General features: G+C 42.5%; 1 protein-coding gene across 2 annotated transcripts in view; it reads left to right on the top strand.

The window, feature by feature from the left end:
• Positions 1-21,550, top strand: part of ATXN7 (ataxin 7) — a 144,699-nt gene that overhangs the window by 53,086 nt on the left and 70,063 nt on the right. The window lies entirely within an intron of this gene.

Below are 21,550 nucleotides of genomic sequence, written 5' to 3' on the forward strand. Positions count from 1 at the left end.
AGTGGCCAGTAAATACTTTCATTGCACCATAAATGCTTATGGAATAATGAGAAAGTATCTTAGGGACTAACTTTGTAACTGTAAAATAGTGCTGCAATTATATTTTTACATAAAATTGTGTGCCGTTTTTTTTTCCTGGATGGGAATTCAGAACATCATCGTCCAGTTACTTATTTAAAGTATTCATACTTTACCCTTCTGATCGTCTCTGAGTGGCTATCAGCAAGAATTAAAAAAACAGTACAATATCTGCAGCTCAACAATGTTAAACTAAACAAACTTATCCCACTATCAATAAACAAAAAATGTACCCCCTTCAGAACTTTTACAGTCAGCTACAGTACAGTTTTGTCAGTCAAATGATATTATAATACCTCTGCTTTTTTTCAGAATTCCTTAGTCCAGAAACCCTCAGCAAAAAGTCCTCCAGATTAGCCAGGTTTTACAGGCTTTCCAGGAGACTAAGAAGGAAGGAATCTGCTGTATTGCCTCAGGGATGCTATTATGTAATAAGGGCGCAACCACTGAAGGAGCCTGAGGCCTGCCAGATTCCCAGTGAGGAAAAGTTGGTGAAGAGATTGTTGGACTGATCTAAGTGGGTCACAGGTTTTTACCTAGAGAGGCCATTCTGCGTGAGTCCCAGGTCATGAAGGGTTTAGGAGCAATGCTCCCTCTAAGATGTGGAGTCTTGTGAGCAAAAGTTCTACTCTGTGAGCTACTGGCATTAAAGTTGTGAGTGAGCGATTTGGTTACTGTATGAATTAGTTTGCTCTGGAGCCCTCCTTCCTGAGCTAAGGCAAGAATCTGTGAGCTGGAGGCTAAAAAACTGCGAGCTAGCTCACACTAACTCAGCTTAGAGGGAACACTGCTTACGAGACAGTAAATTTTGAGTGGAAGCTGGAAATAAATTAGAAGCTAATGCACTTGCATCAGCATTGGTGCTAAATGCTCGTATCATCCTACCTTGAAAATCAGATGGGCAGCTAAACCTACATCTTGTATCAGTTGAAGCTTACTTGCTTTTTGACTTTATTTTTACCCTGCCTTCCTCCCCAGTAAAGAAGCAAAGCAACTTATATGGTGGTTATGTTTTCCATTTTATGGTTAGGCTGAGAGCATGTGACTGGCCCAAGGTCACCCAGCATTCTTCCAAGGCAGAGCAGGGAATTGAACCTGTGTTTCCCAGATCTAGTCCAACTCTCTAGTCACTACAGTGCCCTACCTTCCAGGTTTTATTTCAGGACAGCCCCACGTAGAACATGTTCTAGTAAACCCAGCCTACAGACTATGGCATACACATCTCCATTTCCAGATTGGCTAAATCTAGAAGTGAGGACAGTTCCCTAACCAAGTTCATTAGGACAAAAAAGGACTCTGCTATAGCCTTGACTTCCTTCTCAAAAAGCAACTGTGGTTCTAATTTAGTTTACGAAGGTAGCTGTGTTGGTCTGCAGTAGGAGAGCTAGATTTGAGTGGTTCTAGTAGTACCCAATGCTGTTTGTGCTCAGGAAGGCCACTCCCCTCTGTTTCAGCTTGTTCTGCCTTATCTGCATGGCCATTGCATCCATGCATTCATTTAGGATAAATATTTATTTACTAAATTTAGATCCTTTCCGTCTGCAGTGTCCTTAGGGTGGCTTTGCAGCAACAACAAAAAATAAAAAATTAAAGCAACCAAGTATGAAATAACAAAAACAACAAAACCATGTAAAGTAGCAGAAACCAAAAACTGAAAAGCCCATCCAAACCTTAAAACTATAGTATTATCCTACTTAACGTATGTAAGATCCAGCTGCAGTAGAACCCACAGAATAAAATCGGGCATAAGAACAACCCCTTGAGATTTATCCCCGTTAGAAGTCCATCTGGAAGAGAATGGCCTTTACTGATTTCCGGAAGGCTCTCATTGAGGGGACTGATCATGTCTTTGTAGGCAGGGCATTCCATACTTTGGGGACTTCTGCGGAGAATGCCCTTTTCTGTGCACTGACCACCTCAACTCATGTAAACGGGACATAGGCAACCAAGGCCAGGCCCACCGTTTCCAGGAATGATTCACAGCTGGAGTGTTGTTAGCCTTTTGGGGGGTAGCTGCACATGTAGTATTCAGTACATTTGACGGTCCCGCCAGCAGGGCATATAGCACCCTCTCGGTCAGTGATATGCTGGAAAAAGGGCCCCCGGGGGAAGGCCACATTTCTGATCCAAATCGAGCCCCTGCAGCACTTGGGAACTTAGTTCCCAGCAGCTGCCATGTGACAGATCTAAAGGAAACTCACTAAAAACAAAATGGCCTTTTTAATGTATTGTTTGGCCCTTAGGTGTGAGATCTTGCTTGACTGTCCACTGAGTTACCAGTGGAGTTAAAATATCAATATTGGTTCAAATCAGCCCTAGCTGATTTGAGTGGGCCCTAGCCTTGCCCACTCAAAAGAGCACTTCCTCACCTTTGCTAATTGTAGGGGATCATACGCTGTATAGACTCTTGGGTTGAAGAAATAACATTTTAAAAAGCAGTTAAATCATGTTGTACTAGGTTGATGGCAAAGGCACTGATTTGATTATTGGCTTTAGATAGTTTTATCAATCCTGGTTTTTTTCTGAGTGCAGAGAGGTTCATTTCCTCTTGGTTAAATGATGCTGATGCTGCCTTTGTCAATGTAAACAGCTGTGGTGAGTTTGTAGATTGTCGCTGAATAATACATCAGATTATTATCTTTCCCTCTTATGTATTTTTTTAACTTTTTTTTTTTTTGCGTCAAAAGAGTTAGCACATGTCATAAGTTTTAGGGCATACTTCTAGTTTCCTTGCTTGAAGTCAGACTTTGATTGCAATATCTCAAATGCCAGTTTGAAAGGAAGCTGCATAGAATATCACTATTGGCTAGAATGCTTTCCTCTTTAGTTAGCAAGTTGGCAGGGTGTTTGGGTGCTGCTCTTACTGCTGGACAAAAGTATTGCAAGACATTGCGTTCTTTCATGGAAGCTGAGGAAATCCCAGGAGAGAGTGCTAAAAATAACAGCAGCAAGTGAGGAATGAAAAGCAGGAGCCAAACACTCACATGTGTTTTCAAAATGTATATACTCTTTAAGTGTCAGTTGCTGATCCCTGTTTGCCAACATTACCCATAAGGTTGCACCTGAGATTCACACAGCATCTTCGAGGCTTAATTTGACAAAGGTATGCAGCCATGCCTAGCAAATTTACTGTGTTCGTTTTTTGGTTCTGGCAGAAAGGGAGAGCTTATGGGAAACTGCAACTTTATTTTCTTGAACAGGTTTAACTGCCTGAATTAGGAAGCGGCATAGAACATCCTAATAAATTATGACTTCATTGTTAAGAGCCCTGAAAAATTGTGCCTTTTTTCCTTAAAAATTTCAAGATAATCTTTTAATCTGCATATATGTTGGGTGGTGGGTGGAAGCAAACAATGTTCTGAAAGCTCTGGCTTGGATCCCGTTTTGTGCAAGTGGAGCAGTGCTTACAGGAGCAAACTTTCTTGTCGTCCCCCCCCCCACTGTAACCAGCTGTGCTTCTGGGAAGTGGTGGAACCCCAGGAACAGTTGGGGCCAAAGTGGGGGGTCTGCAGCATGGCATGGAAGTTGCAAAGATCCTTCCCAGCCACTCACCTTTCTTTCTACCAACAGAAGGGCTTTCTGCTAGAAGAAAACAGAGGGTTAAGGCCACTGATACCAGAAAGACAATATGAAGAGACAATGTAATTTGTGTTAACTTTCTGAGGGGTTTTGGTGTATTTTTTTGGAGAAGTTGGTTCTTGATTTTGTAATTCTTTGAACTGGCACCTGTGGAGCTTATGGTGACCCCTGTGATGGAAGACTCTGCTGGCATCCTTGGAATTATATATCAATTTATTGGCTTGGTTTCAGTGATGCAGAAACATAAATGGACTAGGCACAGTTCCACTTGTGCAAAATTTTGTATAATAGCAAGTGCTTCCCCCCTATATATATGTATTAGAGTGCCGAGAAATTGGTTTCATGAAGTCTAGCACAAGTGAGGATACAATAAGATTGCCTTTGGGCAGGTAGCTATTGTGGTCTTTTTCTTGTGCTTCCACTTATGAAGCAGGCAACCTTTTATGCAAATTTGGATGTCATGAATTAAGAACAAAGCCAGTCCGTGAAGAAACAAGGAGCAGAGCATTTTGAATTGACAGACGCATGTAGTATAATAGCATGCCTTCAATGAAAGCATTTGGTTAATGTCTAGAAGTATTTCATCTGTAAGTCAGTCTGTTTTATCTGTTGTTGAGTCTCTTGCTGTAAGCCAGAGCTGTGTCTACAATACCATATACTATGGGGCTCCTGTTTTGTTTTTTCTCTGCTTTACTTTTCTGTCGATACAGATGTTAAAATCACATGTTTTTTGCCTTGGCCAAAATTGCTTAAGGTAAATAAGACTGACTAAATTGATACAACAAACCATTAGGGTCAGTTCTAAAGCTGCTTAGTTCAACTTTATGCAAACCAAGGAGAGAGATCACGGGGAGGAAGTGGAAAAGGAAACAAACAAGTGTGATATATTATGCCACAAAAGTCTCCAAAGACTAGAAATTTCTTTTTCCAATATTCAGTTTACTGGATGCAATTCAAATGCCATCAACACCAATGGATCATGCATATCATCTCGTTTCGTGTGCAACTTTGTCAAAGTGAATAGCGTTGAAATATAAGAATAGCGTCGAAATACAAGATTAACCCATTTAACAAACTCACTGGTAGTATTTCATAGTGACATTCTTCAAAATCCATCAGTGGATTTTGAAGAATGTCACTAATTTAGAGATGTAAAATTTCTGGAAATGTTGAAGCTCGGAAAAACCCTCAAATTTTCTGAAAAATTGAAATAAATGCTACATTAGCATTTCTTTTGTCTTTTCTAGATTGAAAGTCATTCTGTTACTTTAGGAACATAAAATATGACTACGGACATTTTTACTTGGCATGAAATTATCACAACTAGCATATTAAAAATATAGTGTATCCAAACAATTATTACAAACAGAATACCCACCCACATGCAAAAACAAAACTGAAACCTTTTTATTTTCGTCTGGCAATAGCACCTCCTAAAGGAAGAAATGCATCTTGTTCTTGCATTGGAGAGTTCAGTTTGTAACCTAGGACTTGCTTGTCCTCAGTGCACAGAAATTAGATCAATCTGATACCATATAGGTATATATGATTTGGAAAATATTTGAACACCTTGTCTTAAAATATTTTATTCATCATGCTAAAATAAAACGTTCCATAATAAAAAAAAATTCTTTTCTTTTTTCAATTTTTCCAATTTTTCGAAAAAAACACAAAAAGGCTTCAGGAAAAAAACGGAAAAACCCGGTTTCCCCCCCGAATTTTCCCGGGTTTTTTTCGGGCCTTCACATCTCTAGTCACTATGAAATACTACCAGTGAGTTTGTTAAATAGATTAATCTTGTATGTCGACGCTATTCACTTCGACAAAGTTGTACACGAAACGAGATGATATGCATGATCCGTTGGTGTTGATGGCATTTGAATTGCATCCAGTAAACTGAATATTGAAAAAAGATAGTTCTGCTTTATGGCATAGATCTGAAGTGTTGATTTGATAGTCCCACTTCAGGAAAAGTAATCTCTGAATTGTTAGACTAAAGAGCTTCAAAGGTTGTTAGGTTTATAAGCATCAGACCAAGGACCAAATTTAGATTAGCGATCTCTGTGCATCTTAAAATATTTATTTATTTATTTATTTTTACATTTATATCCCACCCTCCCCACTGGGCTCAGGGCGGCTAACAAGTGCAGGACAACAGCCATGCCAAAGGTAAAAACATATAAAAACATATAAAAACATAATAAAACATTCAACATTAAAACCACAGTGCTCATTCTGTTAGGATCCATTACTAATGTCCCAAGTCTGAGATGGTAACTCCACCGTTCCAGATGATACTCCCATGAAGTACGTGTCCAGTGCCGATGACCACAGATCTTCTACAATTTCCAGATTCTTCCTCAGGCCTCATTGATGCCTCCTTTAAGAAGCCTTAATGGTGGTGGTATAATGGGGTGGCGGCTCCTACTCAAAGGCCTGGTGGAAGAGCTCCGTCTTGCAGGCCCCGCAGAATTGCATAAGGTCCCACAGGGCCCGGATTTCCCCCGGGAGCTCATTCCACCAGGTAGGAGCCGCCACCGAAAAAGCCCTGGCTGCAGCTAGTTTAACTTCCTTGGGCCCCGGGATGACCAACAGGTTTTGAGCCCCGGACCGTAGTGCTCTTGGGGGAACATGTGGGGCAAGGCGGTCCCTCGTACTTACAGATCAGGAAACTTTGTAAAAAAAAAGAGAGAGAGAGAGTGAGTGAGTGGAAGGGGGGACTTTTGGTTTAGCTCTTCTGAAGAACAGAAAACATCTGTGCTTTCCAAATACAACAAGCATTAAATTAGCATATGCACCAGCCAAGTAAAATGATTCTGAAAGGAATCTCTCAAGAAAAAACAACAACTAATTCTGACAGGTTTTTTTGCTGGCATTATTAATAGCTTGCTGTTTGTTCCTGCTTTTTGAGCCACATGGGAGAGCATTTAAAGAACACATTATTTTGCTTCTGTGCCAGTAAGGCACATCAGTAAAGGTTAGTCGTTCTCAAGTCCTCTATGAATTGTCATGATCATTTGATGGAAGATGAGACATACGCAGCCAATATGAAAAAAAGCTGTACTTGTTTTCAGTAGCCTTCTGGTTGTTCAGCAGTTAAGCTGAGTAGTTTCTCAAGCTTTTCCTGGATGCACAGGACTGAACTTTTTTTAAACTCGCCTTTGACAATGGTGCTCAACACTAGCACAGATTTTAAAAAACATTCAATTCTGGCCCCGGTGTGGCCTGAACATGTGGTGTATTAATTGATCATACGGACATTGCTGTTGAAGACCATTGAAGTCTCTAGAAAGAAATGCCTCTTGGATGTTGCATCTTCTTCTGTTCTTCTAGTTTCAGTGGGTGAGTGGGGTCATGCTGCCATAACTTCTTCTCCACCCTTCTTAGTACAGTTGTTTGAATAATGGCTCTTCTAGATTGTGAACCAATTATAGAGGTGGGAGAAAACACATCTTTTGGGTCTTGGTATATGCAACTGATGTGGAGGAGTTAATATTTCAGTAGGTGTTTAAAGCTTATGGTATCGATAGGGTTTGAATAGTGCAGTCCATAGTACCTTCTGCAGGATGTTAATCAGATAATAAATTACTGTGGACAGGGGCGGCCAATCATGTTGGAGGAAGATTAATAGGTGTTAATGTTGCATGGTCTCTGACATGCTTTCTGGGATTTCTGAGGAATGTATCCTAAAGTGTGTAGCATCATGGAGACAGGGCTTTGTGAGTGACTTCTAAATGTGAGGCGCATGGAATTTTTCCTTGTGGGTTAGATTTTGAGAGGACCAGCCAAACTAGTCTGAATCTAGTGATCATTGTTAGAAAGAAACCATAGGTTTCACTACCACTTAGGTAGACATGAGCTGCAGATGCCAATTTAAATAATGTAGCTTGAGCTTTCCGTGTATAAACTGGTAGAGCAGGATGAACTTGTTATAAACAGTCCAATCCAAAACTGTTCATGTACAACATGTGTGGGCTATCCTGCATTAGGCAGACAAAATCTTTTGCTGTAACCGTATTGTCACTGCAAGTTGTTCAAGGAGAATGAGGATTTTTGCAGATGAAAGTCAGGAAATATTCTGAAGGCAACAGGAAATGCAAGTCAGGCATGGAAGTGAAAAAGAAAGCATAGATTGTACTAATCTTTTGTAATCAGGGATAGGACAGGAAAGCAAGCTGTATAAGATGTAAATGGAGAAACTGATTCAGTTAGTTTCTGGTTGGAAATCTTTTTTAAAAAAATCCCACAGCAGAGGAAGAAATCTATAACTGTATTCCATCCAGAGGATACAGGAGTAGGGGTGGGAATGGTTAGTGGCTGTTTGCTTAGAGGGAGGAAGAAAGCCATCTGCTAAACTTTACCTAGTATCCCAAAAAGTATCTTAGCCACCTGTGGCCACCATCTGCAGATATCTAAATCCACAGATCAGGGCCACATGGAGGCTAAAGAGATTTTTCTGTACACTTGGGACACCCTCCAGGTTTGCAGAAAAATCTGAAAATAAAAATACACCGGGGTGGGGTTAAATCCCCCGAAAAGTAAAGTTTGTCCAGAGAACACACTGCACTTGTCCAGAGAACACTCTTTCCTTACCTGTGTGGTGGAGCCTGGGAGCTGCTGCAGGCTGTCCAGGAGCTGTTCGGAGCCCTACTGTGGCAGTGGCAGATGGTGGGAGTTGCTCGGGGCCGTGCTGTGGCAGGCATTGGGAGCCACTCCAGGTTCAGAGCGACTCCCAGACACTGCCACCAGGCTTCAAGGCCGGTGGTTGGGCGGGATTCACAAAGTGGGGGGGGGGCTACTTGTCTTATATTCCAATAACAAACTATCTTTGGATACTTAAATCTGGTGACTGGAGCAGTGCAGGCAAGACAGATCTTCCTGCAAACCTGAAAAGGGCTCTAGGTTTATGGAAAATATGAAATCTAAAAAAGAATACACTGGGTAGCTTAAAAAATCCAAAAATGATAAAAGACGCTCCTGTAGGTTTTAAAAAAGGATTCTCTCCGTGGCTGTTGCTAGGCAACCACAGATTCCAAAGCTTGGTTCTGTCAGTAAAAGGTAGGGGGACAGGGCAGGGCCTATTTTGGCCTTTGAGGGAGGCCACCTTGGGGGCAGGCCTGGCTAGAATTGCCACCTCCAGGTTGGGAAGTTCCTGGAGATTTTGTGGTGGAGTCTGAGGAGGGCAGGGTATGGGGAAAGGTCTCAGCCATATATCCTCCAAAGCAGTAATTTTGCTTTGGAGCCATATATCCTCCAAACCAGTAATTTGCTTCGGAGTCCATCCTCCAAAGCAGTAATTTTCTCCAGGGGGACAGATCTCTGTTGTCTGGATTTCAGTTGTAATTCTGGGAAATTGCCAGGTCCCACCTGGAGGTTGGCAACCCTGGACCTGGAAGCAACCTCTGGGTGACTTGATAGAACCCGACTTGCATGACTCATCTAGGCCTGGCTGCTTGCTGCTGTTCATCAGCAGCTACCCTATGAAAGCCAGTGTGATGTAGCAGTTAGAGCCTCAGAGTAGGGTCTGTAAGACCCATGTTGGAATCCCCATCTCGCTGTGGAAGCTGACTGGGTGATTTTGGGACAGTCACATACTTTCAGCCTACCTCACAGGGTTGTTGTGAAGATAAAAAGGAGAAGAGAATAATGTAACCTGCTTTGGTCCCCACTGTGGAGAAAGGTGGTGTATAAATAAAATAACAAATATAGCTGAAGATGTGAGGCAGATAAAAGGTAGGTTGGTGAATGGCTGAGAAGGAGAGAATGAGGCAAGGAGAGGATATGGGGACTGCCAAGAAGAGGGAAAGCGGACATAGTGTGGGGAGGAGAAAAGTGAGATGCAACCCCACAAGTCCTTGATGGTTCCCTGCCATGCAAGCGGGCCTTGCCCAGTGGCTGGCACCACACCACTGGGCCACAGTTTTCCTTGGTAGAGGCTGCTGGGGGTGGTGAGAGGGAAAGCTTAAGACAGAGGGGGAGATAAAGGTAGATTGGCTGTTGGGTGGGGAAAGGCTTGCCAATTCCACATTAGGAAATGTTTAGAAATTTTTTTTGGGGGGTAGAGTTTGAGGAGGAGGGGGACCTCAGAAGGGTATAATGCCATAGACTTCATCCTCCCAGGAAGAATTAGTGTTACTAACCTCCAGGTGGGGACTGGAGATCACTCGGAATTACAACTGCTCTCCAGATGACAGAGATCAGTTCCCCTGGAGAAAATGGCTACTTTGGAGGGTGGACTTCAGGGCATTATACTCAGATGAGGTTGCTTCCCTCCCCAAACCTCACCTTCCGAAGGCTCCACCCCCAGGGATTTTTCCGCCTGGAGCTGGCAGCCCTAAGGGGAACTGATCTCTGTAGTTGGGAGATCTGTTGTTATTCCAGGAGACCTTCAGAAGCACCCAGATGTTGGCAACCCTAGAAGGAGAGAAGGAAGGAGGGAAAGGGGAGACACTGTGGGTGCTTTCAGGAAAGGGAAAAAGGAAACAGTGGGAGAGGGGAAAGTGAGATGCCTCCTGCAAGTCCTTGCGGGTTCCCACTTGTATTTAGGATAGACCTCAAATTGTGGCCACTGCCAGGACTCATCGAGTGTCTTGGACATAAAGGTTTCTTTTTCCTACTTGGTCACAAAGGCACCAACAATATTGTGAGGTAGGGCATCAAGGTGATTGAAGTCTTCTGCAGTATCAGGCAAAGAGATCAAGTTCTAGTTAAGTGTGCGGACTCTAATCTGGGAGAACTGGGTTTGATTCCCCACTCCTCCACTTGCACCTGGCTGGATGACCTTGGGCAAGCCATAGTTCTGGCACAGCTGTTCTTGAAAAATACCAGTTTCTGTCAGAGTTCTCTCAGCCCCACCTACCTAACAGGGTGTTTGTTATGGGGAGGGGAAGGGAAAGGAGTTTGTAAACCACTCTGAGACTTCTTCTGGTAGTGAAGGGCGGGGTATAAATCCAAACTCTTCTTCTTCTTCTGTCCTTCCTGTCTAGAAGCAAGATTAGGTTCAAATGACCTGGAGTTCTTCCACCTCAGTAGTACTTTGTGAATGGAACCCTTTCTTCTTATATTCCCACTTTTGTGTGTGATTGTATCAAAAGGAGATGGTTTCTTAAAATGCATGTTTTGGAAAGATGGTCTTCCAAGAGCTCTTTAGATTTGCCTGTAGTTGTATGTGTGGAGTTGATGTAAACACAGGATATTAAGCTGACAGGTGCCTGGGGGACGAACTGATGGGAGTGCATAGGGGTGAGTGCAGCTAAATACAGGTTGAAATACTGTAGCATTGCCTGGCTTTGGTGGTTTGGGGTTTTTATGTCCTTAAAATACTTCAGGTCCTGCTGTCCAGACTTTCTATTTCAGGCCTCTGGAGTTCTTTGCATGTTGATACTTCTCTGTTAGTCAGATTATAAATACTGAATAGTCTGTCTGTTGCTGTTATAAGAAATATCTGGATTAGCCACTCATTGTTAATTGGCAAAACTTTATGTTGCTTTCAAAGATGCTGTCCCCTGCCGGGAGGGTCAGGGATATTGTTTGCTTATTTATTTATTATTTTATTTTATTAGCCTTCTTATCTTGCTCCATCCCCTGCAAACTAGGGCTTAGGGGAGTTTACAACAAAATACAATAGTTCAGTATATTACAATTTAAAATCCATATTACTATAAATTAAAACCTAAAACTTCAGTTTTTACATCAGATGGCGCCCTAATATCCATCACAGGTGGGACAACTGGGGGGCAGCCAGCACAGAGAGGGCCCCAATCAGGTCTGCAAGGCCCTGGCTGTTTCCTACTTCCGTTTGCAGTTCTGCCGCTGCTGCTGCCATGTTACCACTTGCTTTACCAGTATTTCTCAATTGCACAGGAGAGATTGATAGGCAAGGCTCTCCTGTGTGATTGAGAGAGTCTGGCAAAGAACTGGCTGAGGCTTCCCCCCCCCTCCTCCCAGGGAGAGGGAGAGCTCACTTTCTGGCCAGGCTGCAGGAGAAAAGGGAAGGGAGGAAGGGAACGAGGGAGAGCTTGCTTTGCTGGGCTGCCCCAGTCGCATGGGAGAAATACAAACAACCTTTAAGACCAACAAAGTTTTGTTCAAGGTATGAGCTTTTGTGTTCCTTGCTAGAGTGTGTATGTGTGTGTTTTTTGTTGGGCCTTTTATTCCAGGGCTCTCCTGGGTACAGCTGGCTTCCCTCCCCCTTTTCACTGTATTCATGCCCTCATCATCCAGTCTTTCTCAGTAAGAAAGCAATGTGAACTATTTTAGAGGAGGAATAACAACAAGCCAGTGATGTGGATTAGACTGAGAGTGTGTCCAGACCAAGTTCACCCCCTTTGTAGGAAGTTGTAGTTATTTCTCTGGGGAAGACTATAGTTTTGTTGACAAACACATGGCCTGCGTCAGGATGGCCTGCGTCAGTCTGCGTCAGGATGCCTTCTCATGTTCTTGACCAGCACGTGAAGCAATTTCTATACAAAAGGTTGCAGTGCCCAGCCATTTCATGTTTTCCCCTGGGTCCTGGGCTAGGAACACTGAGCATGAGATTTCTGTAATAAATGTCAGTAAATCAAAAGTAGGTTTGCCGCTTACAGATACACACCTGAACAGCATACTCAGGATTGCTACTGCACAGACATTTTGATTCAATAATTCAGAGCAGAGGTGTCAGTTATCAGAGACAGTTAAATAGAAGAAGAAGAAGAGATTGGATTTATACCCTGCCCTTCAGTACCCAAAGGTGTCTCAGAGCGACTTACAAACTCCTTTCTCTTCCACTCCCCACAACAGACAGCCTGGGAGGTAGGTGGGGCTGAGAGCTCTTGACAGAAACTGCTCTTTTTCAAAAACAGCTGTGCCAGAGCTTGTGACTGACCCAAGGTCACATCAACAGGTGCAAGTAGAGGAGTGGGGAATCAAACCCGGTTCTCCCATATTAGAGTCCGCACACTTAACCACTACACCAAACTGGCTCCACTACACTGAACTAGACAAAATATTGCAAGATTGCTAGTGTTTTAAGCAAGTTTTATTTAAAGTTTAAAAAAACTTTAATTGTGTTTGTCTGTGTCCTTTATAAAGTGTATATCTCCGCTACCTGGCATTACATTTTATGACACACCTGGCCCAGCCCAACAAGGTCTCACTTATGTCAAATCCGGTCCTCATAACAAATGAGTTCGACACCCCTGGTGTAACCTAACATGGAAGGCTGTTAAGGACAGTAAATACAGTTGGCACAGCCTCCCTGCTTTTACATATTTTAAAATATGGAAATGGATGTGTTCTATTTCATGATTTCTCTGCAGCCCTGCAACATGGGCAGTTCTAGAGTTTTGCCAGGGACAAAGGTGGCTGCTTTCCCCAGGGTGGCATGCTCCCTTGTTGTGCCCATGAGTGGGTGTGTACTGCTCTCTTTTCTGACTGCCAAGCAGCAGGGGAAGTGCATTCTTTCTCTTTCAAACTCACTTCAGAGCGTCTTTGACAGGGTGGAAGAAGAACTTCCCTGCTGTCTGAAATGGCTTCTTTTCTGCTGTATGATAGCAACATGCAGTGGCATTCTGAAAAATGTCACTTCAAAGATGAGTATCTTTGTAAATACTTCTGAAATGCTTACTTGAGGAAAGAAAAGAAGCTATAACCACAGTTCGGTTATTATATTTTTAACAGTGATTGCTTAAACCATTATGTTTCACAACAGATTTATTACCTGCCATGTTTTTGGGCTATACCATACAATAGCATGCAGGTTTTAAACATTTTCTTTTGCAGTGTCATTCTCATTTAACATAAAATTTTCCAGGTTTTTCTTGGAATCCTCAATCTTGTTTGAAAACAAGACTAGAAGAGACCAAGAGAAATGAATAAAACCCAATGTGTAAGCAGCCAAGCCTGGACCTTTATTCCTTGGTACAAAATTGCAACGACTTTAGTGTCTAAAATTACTTTACAGAATAATTTAAGTGTCTGAAATCAGCCTGGCTTACTAACGAATATAGTCCTGTGTGGTCTGAGCTGAGCATATTTTAGGAAGCCTTTTTACCAGTACGCTCTCTCCTCCATGTGCTCAGTCCTGAGGCTGATACTTGCTTCCTCGGTTGGGTAGGAGTCTGTGGAATAGTCGTAGAACACATGCTTTCAATGCAGAAAGTCCCCAGGTATAATTGCTTATCTCTTATCTCTGGTTAAGGGATCAGGTCACAGGTGAATTGAAAGACTTTGACCTGAGACTCTAGAGAGATGCTGCCAGTCAGAGTAGGCAATACTGACCTTGATAGACCAATGCTCTGATTCAGAGGAAGAGAGCTTCATGTGCTATCTAAGTAAGTTAGGGATACATAGTTTAGCAGTGTGTGATGCTGGTCGTTATTGGTTAGTGCACCCATACACTGAATCTTTTTTCTGATCAATCTTCACTTTCTGTGTTCTGCCTCCCCCCCCCCCCATTTAGACTTTCATTGGCATTTCATAGGGCTTCTTTTCTGCTGTATGATAGCAACATGCAGTGGCATGTTACTTTTTAATTTGATTTTGAATACTTTTTAATTTGATTTTGAAGTGATTTTTATGCCTTTAAATTATATTGTACTATGCATCACATTGAACACTCAGGAAATATTATAAGCAATATATGTTGGGCTTTTACCAGTGCCCATGAAATGTGCTACTTTGTGCATGACACAGATACTAAAAAGCAGTTTTATACTTGGCAATGTCTGCAGCAGGAGAGCTCCTTAGATGTCTTCCTTTAGACGATCCGTAGGGCAGAGATTTTGGATGTTTTATTGGAATAATGGAAGCTTGTAAACAGAACTGCTTATCTAAGTCTGAAGGCATGAATTTTGGCCTTGGCAGTGTATCTCGGCAGTGGATTTTAGTAAAATGCACTGTTCTTGGCCGTTCAGATTTTTTAAATGTTGTCTCCATGTCACCTGTTGTCAAGAACAGCTGCCAACTCTTCAACGAGCATACTATTGATCTTAAGAATCTGTTTAGAAATAAATTGATGACTTTCTTGTAAGCAAAAAAATGAACAAACCTCAGACTAATCATGTGAGAGAGACTTGAGATTTTACAGGTGATGCAATATTATGAAAACGTAAAGTAGCATTTTTAAATTCCTAGTAAAGGAGTCTTCAGTAATATTGTTGCAATCCACCTGGAGAAACTGTTTGTAATTGACTGACTTCAGTGTCATGGAAATGTTACCCAAGCGATGATTCATTATTGCAAACGTCAATAGAAGGTTAGATTCAAAGGTACTATTCTGCTGGCAACACTTCATTGGTGGAGGGGTGTGTATGACTCTTGCCTATTCTCCCCTCCCACTGCAGACCCCCTTCCTCCCCACATGCTATTTCTACTTGCCTCTTGAATCCACAGGAACAATATTGAGAGGGCTCAGTGGGCTGCAGCAGAGAGGTCCCACTCTTCCAACTTCAGTCTGCTGAAGACTCTTAGGATCTAACCCAGAGTAGCTTAGAATGGAGTTTTTAAAAGAGAGAGATATTCTCATTCTCTCTCTCTCTCTCTCTCTCTCTCTCTCTCTCTCTCTCTCTCTCTCTCTCACACACACACACACACACACACACACACACACACGTTTGTGTGTGTATATACACATAAAATGTCAGCTCTATTAAGCGTTGCTTTTTAAAAATAATACTACATAACATGCCCACAGTTCTACATACAGAACTCTCCATAGTGAACTGTGAGCGTTTGCCTTCAAGTAAGTGGTCTTACTAGGTATCCTTGCATGTATATAAGGCAGCCAAAGAAAAATCAGTTAATTTCTCAGCTACCTCCATTGTCTCTGACTAGATATAACTGTGGTGTGAAAGACATGTAGGCTGAATAGCTAGGACTTTTTAAGATGATGCTCTTGGGCTGTAGAAAGGCTTTGTTCAGTTGCAAAAGTTGTAATTAATGGCATCCAGTTAGCATGAACTCTTGTTCAGGAAATGCAGTAATTATAAAATGAGAAAGTAGGCTCAAATTGGTGTATTGTTACTTGATGGAAGTTGCCCTGATTTAAATCAGTTCATTCTGATTTTGTTGATGATAATCCTGTGGCAAAATCTTTCCTTTTTAAACCTGCTGGCATTCTTCAGTCATGGAATATATGTTATTTATTTATTTTATTTATACCCCACCCTCCCCTCTGAAGCAGGCTCAGGGTGGCCTACATAAAATGTGGTAGCTAAAACAGCAATATAAATAAAAGCTTAAAAACACAACATCAGGTGCTAGTGAACAATTTAAGTGGCGATGGTGAAAGCCAGGTAGCATCACCATACTAAGTAGATGCAGTCAGTATACATAAAAATGTATGTATGTGCTCAAGTCTCTCACAACAGCCATGTGTTGTATGTGCTCAAATCTCTCACATTTTTATCACACTCTTCCTCCCTCCTCCATTTTGCCCTCACAACAGCCCTGTGTTACAGGGTTGTTGTGAGGGGGAAATAGAGGAGGGAAAACCATCGTCTGTCAGAGTGACTGTCCCAAGTTCACTCAGAGAGCTTCATTGGCTGGGGGAGGCAGATTTCACCAGCCCTAGTGACATGCTGAAATTTCTAGGTATAATAGGTTGAAAATGACTTTGCAGAAGCAATCTTTCCTCCCCCCCCCCCACAATTTGCGCCCCTCCCCAGTGCTCTGTGGAAGGTCAGGGGACTCTCTAGAACAGTGTGCCATGTAGGGGAGGGACTGCAGCAAGCTGTGAAACCAGTGTCCTCCAGCTCTTGCAAATGAACATTATTCTGAAGGTTAAAGGTTCCCTCAACTCCTGGTGGCTTTTAGGGGAATCATGAAGCTGCTGAAGGCAGGAGACATTCACAGATTTGCTCTGTTCACGTGAGTCTTTGATCCACTGTGATAGTGCATTGTTATTGGCTACTTGTTGTAAATTGCCTCAAGCAAAGGTTTCTGTGTTGTTTTTTTAAAAAGAAGTGTGCCATATTCTGTCTCATAGTTATTTCCTTTCTCTCAGACTCTCTCTGAAGTCATGCTGGTTCCATGCTTGGGAGGTGGTGTGCTACTCCCCCCTCCCCTCCAGTCATGTATGTAGTTGTCAGAGACAGCTCCCTCCATATTTTGTTCTTAATACATGGCCAGTGTTTAGGAATCATGGCCAGAATTCGTTTGTGGACTGTTTTGTGCAGTTGCAGCATTTTATGGAGCAGACTTCCTTGTAAAGAAGTAAGAGGGTGGCTTGGTGGCACTCCGCATGGAATGTCTGTACTGTCCCATTCAGTTATATCACACCAGAGGAATCCTGCCTTTAATTTTCCTTCAGTACCTTGTTAGATAAAACTAGCAATACTATATGACACTTCAGTACATTCTCACTCTCTTTCAATGTCTCATTGACAAGCTTTCTCATTGTTTCAATATTTGGGCACTTCTGGCAGGAAGCCTGTGATTGTTTTTGTGACTCAGTATCAAACTCCCACCCTCGCCCAAGCATCATAGAGACAAATGTTTTCCTCATTCAAGTAATTGCATTTCCTTACGGCAAGTCATCCAGATTAAAAACTGATCTTGGAACAGATAGCAAGCCTTGTTTGTGCATCACACCAGTTTGACAGTAGTTGCACTGTTTCCAGATGCCGGTTTTAACCTTTCATGACCTGGGACCCACGTACTTGGTGAACTGGCTTTTTATGTGGTCTGTAATATGCTGTTTTATTCATATTGTAAGCTGTCTTGAGCGCCACAAGGTAGAAAGACTTTCCAGTGTGAAGTTGGCAATCGGATTGGAAAGTGGGCTACATTCACACTGATGTGCATTTAGGACACATGCATGTGAAACAATTTAAACAATTCATGTTTAAATACTAGGGATTCAGTTACCATCTATGGGTTTTTTCAGCACAGGTTTCTCTCCCCCCCCCCTCCATCATTTATGGCCCCGTACTGCTTCAGTTTATCCCCCGATTTCCCGATGAATTTTTGTGCCTTTAGTTTTTGCTTTGTATTTTTATGTTTTTTCCTGTGTTCCTCCCCAGTTCTTTTTCTTTTTTGTGTGTGTGTGCTTGTGAGCCTGGAAATCATGGTGACTTCTGGTGATCCCTACTGGAGCTAGGACGTTTCAGAGAGGTGGCTTTGATAACACTTGCCTCTGTGTCCTGGCCCTGGTATTCCTTTGAGGTCTCCCTTCCAATTATTTGCCAGGGTTGGCCCTGCTTAGCTTCCGAGATCTGACGAGACCGGGCTTGCCTGGGCTCTCCAGGTCAGCCCCCCCCCCCCTCCCCTGTTCTTTTGAGATCAATTTTACTCCAGTCTTCATCTGGAAACCAATTCTGGGTTGACTTTTTCCTTGTGCATAATGTTTCTATTGGTTTTCTTTGTCCTGCCAAGTCCCACCCACCTCCAGCCCATTTTTCAATGATTGGAGTGTCATCGTCGTCTAACTACTCCCTTTCCTATCCCCAGCCCTAAAGGCGAGTGGTTTCATTTTTGATTTTTTGAAAATACAGTCCTTATATTGATAACATCGTTGTAATTATAGGTTTAGGAGGTTCTCTGAATTTGCAGCTTTCATTAAAAAAAAAAATCTCTGGTTCCTTCCCTTTTATCACCATAAGGGAAGGAACTAGAGACTCGCTTTTTAAAAATAAAATGAAAGCTGTGAATTCAGAGAACCTGAAATAAATAAATAAACTTATCATTACCACAGTATGTTGATATTTTAGTGCCTTTTTTAAAAGCAGCCATTATATCGATATAAGTATGCACAAAAAATAAAGAAAAGGGGTGCTGTGATGGTAGCAATGATGACAACACACACCCTTGAGAATCCTGATTATTTAAGGCACATGTGGACAAAAGTAAATGGAGTTCACATCTGTGAAAATATGTGGAAGAACAGTGCCCAAATCAATACCAGGGCTTGTGGATTGACTGCCCTGTATTATTAATGTAAACGTTTCATGGTTTTCTGTGCCATAAGAAACTGGCAAAGGGTTACCTATGCACTGCAAGATCATCTGAGCCCATGGAACGTGTGTTTTCCAATGCGGCCCTTGCCGTTAATAGTCTGTGTGCAAGAATTACATTGGATGATGGTAACGTTAATTGTTCTTAACAGAAGCCCATAGTGGGGTCGATAATGTGTAAGACTGTGCATGCAATATGTATTCCGTTTCTGGCCGCACTAGGGGACCTCCTGATGGCACCTTGGTTTTGGCCACTGAGTGACACTGAGTGAGGGTTGAACTGGATGGGCCATTAGCCTGATCCAGCATGGCTTCTCTTATGTTCCTACATTCACTTTAGATTGTGAGTTTGTTAAATGTTTAAATGTTTTAATGATAACATTTTTGATAGTTCAGAGTGTCAGTTTATCAAATGAAATTTACATTCCTGGTCTTCAGGCCTTATATGGTAACAGAATGGAACTTTGTGTTCAGAGTCCCTGTACAGCTGTTGCTGGAGGGAGGGGGCAGCATCAGGGGAAGGCTTTGGCCTGTTGAGGGCTTGCCATTGTTGGAAAGCAGATACTGGACTAGATGGATCATGGGGCTAATCCAGCAGGACTCTTCTTAAGTAATTATATTTTTAGTGACTTTTATGACTATATTTTATATTTTGGGGGTTGTAAGCTGCTTTGAGGTGAGATAGAGGCAAGATACAAATCTTATAAACAAACTGGAAGGTATAGCTAGCGTGAAATATTTTTGAAGTTATGACATTTTCCAAAGTAGGGTTGCATTCATGTATTAAACAAGCAGAGAAGATCAAGGCACATGGTCATAATTTCAGTTATAAGTGTTTCATAGTACAGTAAGTCAAATAGAGAGGCTACTCCCAGGGTATTCCAGCATCATGCCTACATATCTTTTTAAACAGTTAATTTCCAAAATGACAACTCAGTCACGGGATCTTGTTCTGTGTATGAATGCTGTCGTGGGTAACTCAAGCTAGAGCACATGAGGGCATGGTCTACTTGCTTGGAGGTACAGTGGAGTTTGATCTTCTGGCTGTGAAATTCTGCTCAAGTATTCAGTTGCACATTGTTAGCCGAATTGCACCTTAAGGGAAACAACCGGTACAGTTATTATTGTTGGGATTCTTCCGTCTATGTTTACGGAGGATGGCACTGTTTCCGAGGTTCCCAATGAAAGACTGAGGCAAACTTCCTTAATAATAATAATAATAATAATAATAATAATAATAATAAACTTCAAGCGAAGGGGTAAGGATGGGAAGAAAATTGGAAAAGAATGGTGAATGAACTTAGACCAGCTAAGACCACATGCCAAAGAAACTCTAGCTGCGCAATACTAGAGTGTAAAGAAGGACGGGAAGGATATGGGATAGCAAGCTGGACTTAAGAGGGAAAGCAGATTCTATAGAGGACGTCGTTTGAGAGCGATGGGTTTTTTTTTTCAGGGTCAGGCGCAAGAGGTCAAGACGTGAAGGGCGAGAGAGCAAGAACTTAAGAGAGTGAGCTTTGGGTGCACTCCTGATTATATCAAAAGGGGTCTAGAGGAGGAGCTGGGTCCAGGGGACCTCCCCTATGGCACTCAGGTTCTGTCATAGCCAAGAGGTTAGCGATTGGCTACTGTATTTTTCTGGGTGTTCCAGGAAACTGGCGGGCAATTTGAGATCTAGTTGCTAACTCAATCAAGACACCTGGGCTAGGGGTATTCGTATGCAGATGGGTGACTCATGTCCATGCGGCCAGGCTGAATACCGGGTCTTTGTACGTGCAGCTTCGTTGGTGCGAGGGGCAGGGGGCCCTGTAGGTAGGTGACCATGTGGCTGGTTTGAAATGGCGTTTTGTGCTTTCTGTGACCACGTGCGTTGTTCTATGGCATGCACTAGACACGGGAACACCTTTGGAGTAGCAACCATTGGAAAACACGGTCTTCGGTAGGTACTCTCACCGGGCGCTCTCAGCATGTCAGTTTCAGGCACAGTTCGTTGTTGGCACACATCATCAGGTAACAGTGTAACCCAGTCCATAAAAACACCATAGCAGGCTTGCGGGCTAACAACATTCATTACACATTGGCAGTTGATATGCTGAGCAAGAAAATAGTACTCTACTTACTAGATAGATACAGTGGAATGTTATGCCATCCTGACATTGACTGTGTGTTATGTTTGTTTTTTGTTCAAACGATGGAAATTCTAATTTTGTCATAGAATGTACCTTTCTCTTTTTTGCTTTTTTTTTGGGGGGGGGATTTCCCCCCCAGAAAAAGCTAAGCTTTGTATTTATGAAAGTTATAATGATCAACCCTGATTGCATAGGCCAGGGGTGTCAAACATGTGGCCCGGGGGACAGATTAGGCCCCCAGAGGGCTTCTATCAGGCCCACAGTGGAACTGGCCATCTCCTGCTTCCAGTTCTGCTGCTGCTGCAGCATCATAGCTTGCTTCGCCGGACTCTCTTAATCACTCAGCCATTACCTGTTTTAACCTGGGCCCTAGACTTAGAACTCTGAGCATGAGATTTCTGTGGTGAATGTCAATAAATCAAAAGTAGGTTTGCAGCTTACAGAGCTCTTTTCAGCATGTTTTTATTTTAAGTAAAAAAAATATCTTTGTGTTTGTGTCCTTTATAAAGTTTATCTCTCCGCTACCTGGCATTACATTTTATGACACACGTGGCCCAGCCCAACAAGGTCTCATTTATGTCAGATCTGGCCCTCATAACAAATGAGTTTGACACCCCCGGCATAGGCTGTTGTGCTGGCTCAAAAATTCAGATACTTAGATGCCCATTATATGCCTTTAAAACTGTTTTGTTGCAAGAAATGCAAAACGATGCAGAACTTGGCTGGCAGATTTGATGTCAGGATGCTTTTTGCTGTGACTGTAGATGATGCAAGGAGGTTTTGTCAGGCAACCTAAGTCTTTGGTTTGGGGAAGGAGAAACTGATCCAGGG

This window comes from Gekko japonicus, unplaced genomic scaffold (assembly GCF_001447785.1).
Source record: "Gekko japonicus isolate JY-2015 unplaced genomic scaffold, Gekko_japonicus_V1.1 scaffold262, whole genome shotgun sequence".
NCBI lineage: Eukaryota > Metazoa > Chordata > Lepidosauria > Squamata > Gekkonidae > Gekko > Gekko japonicus.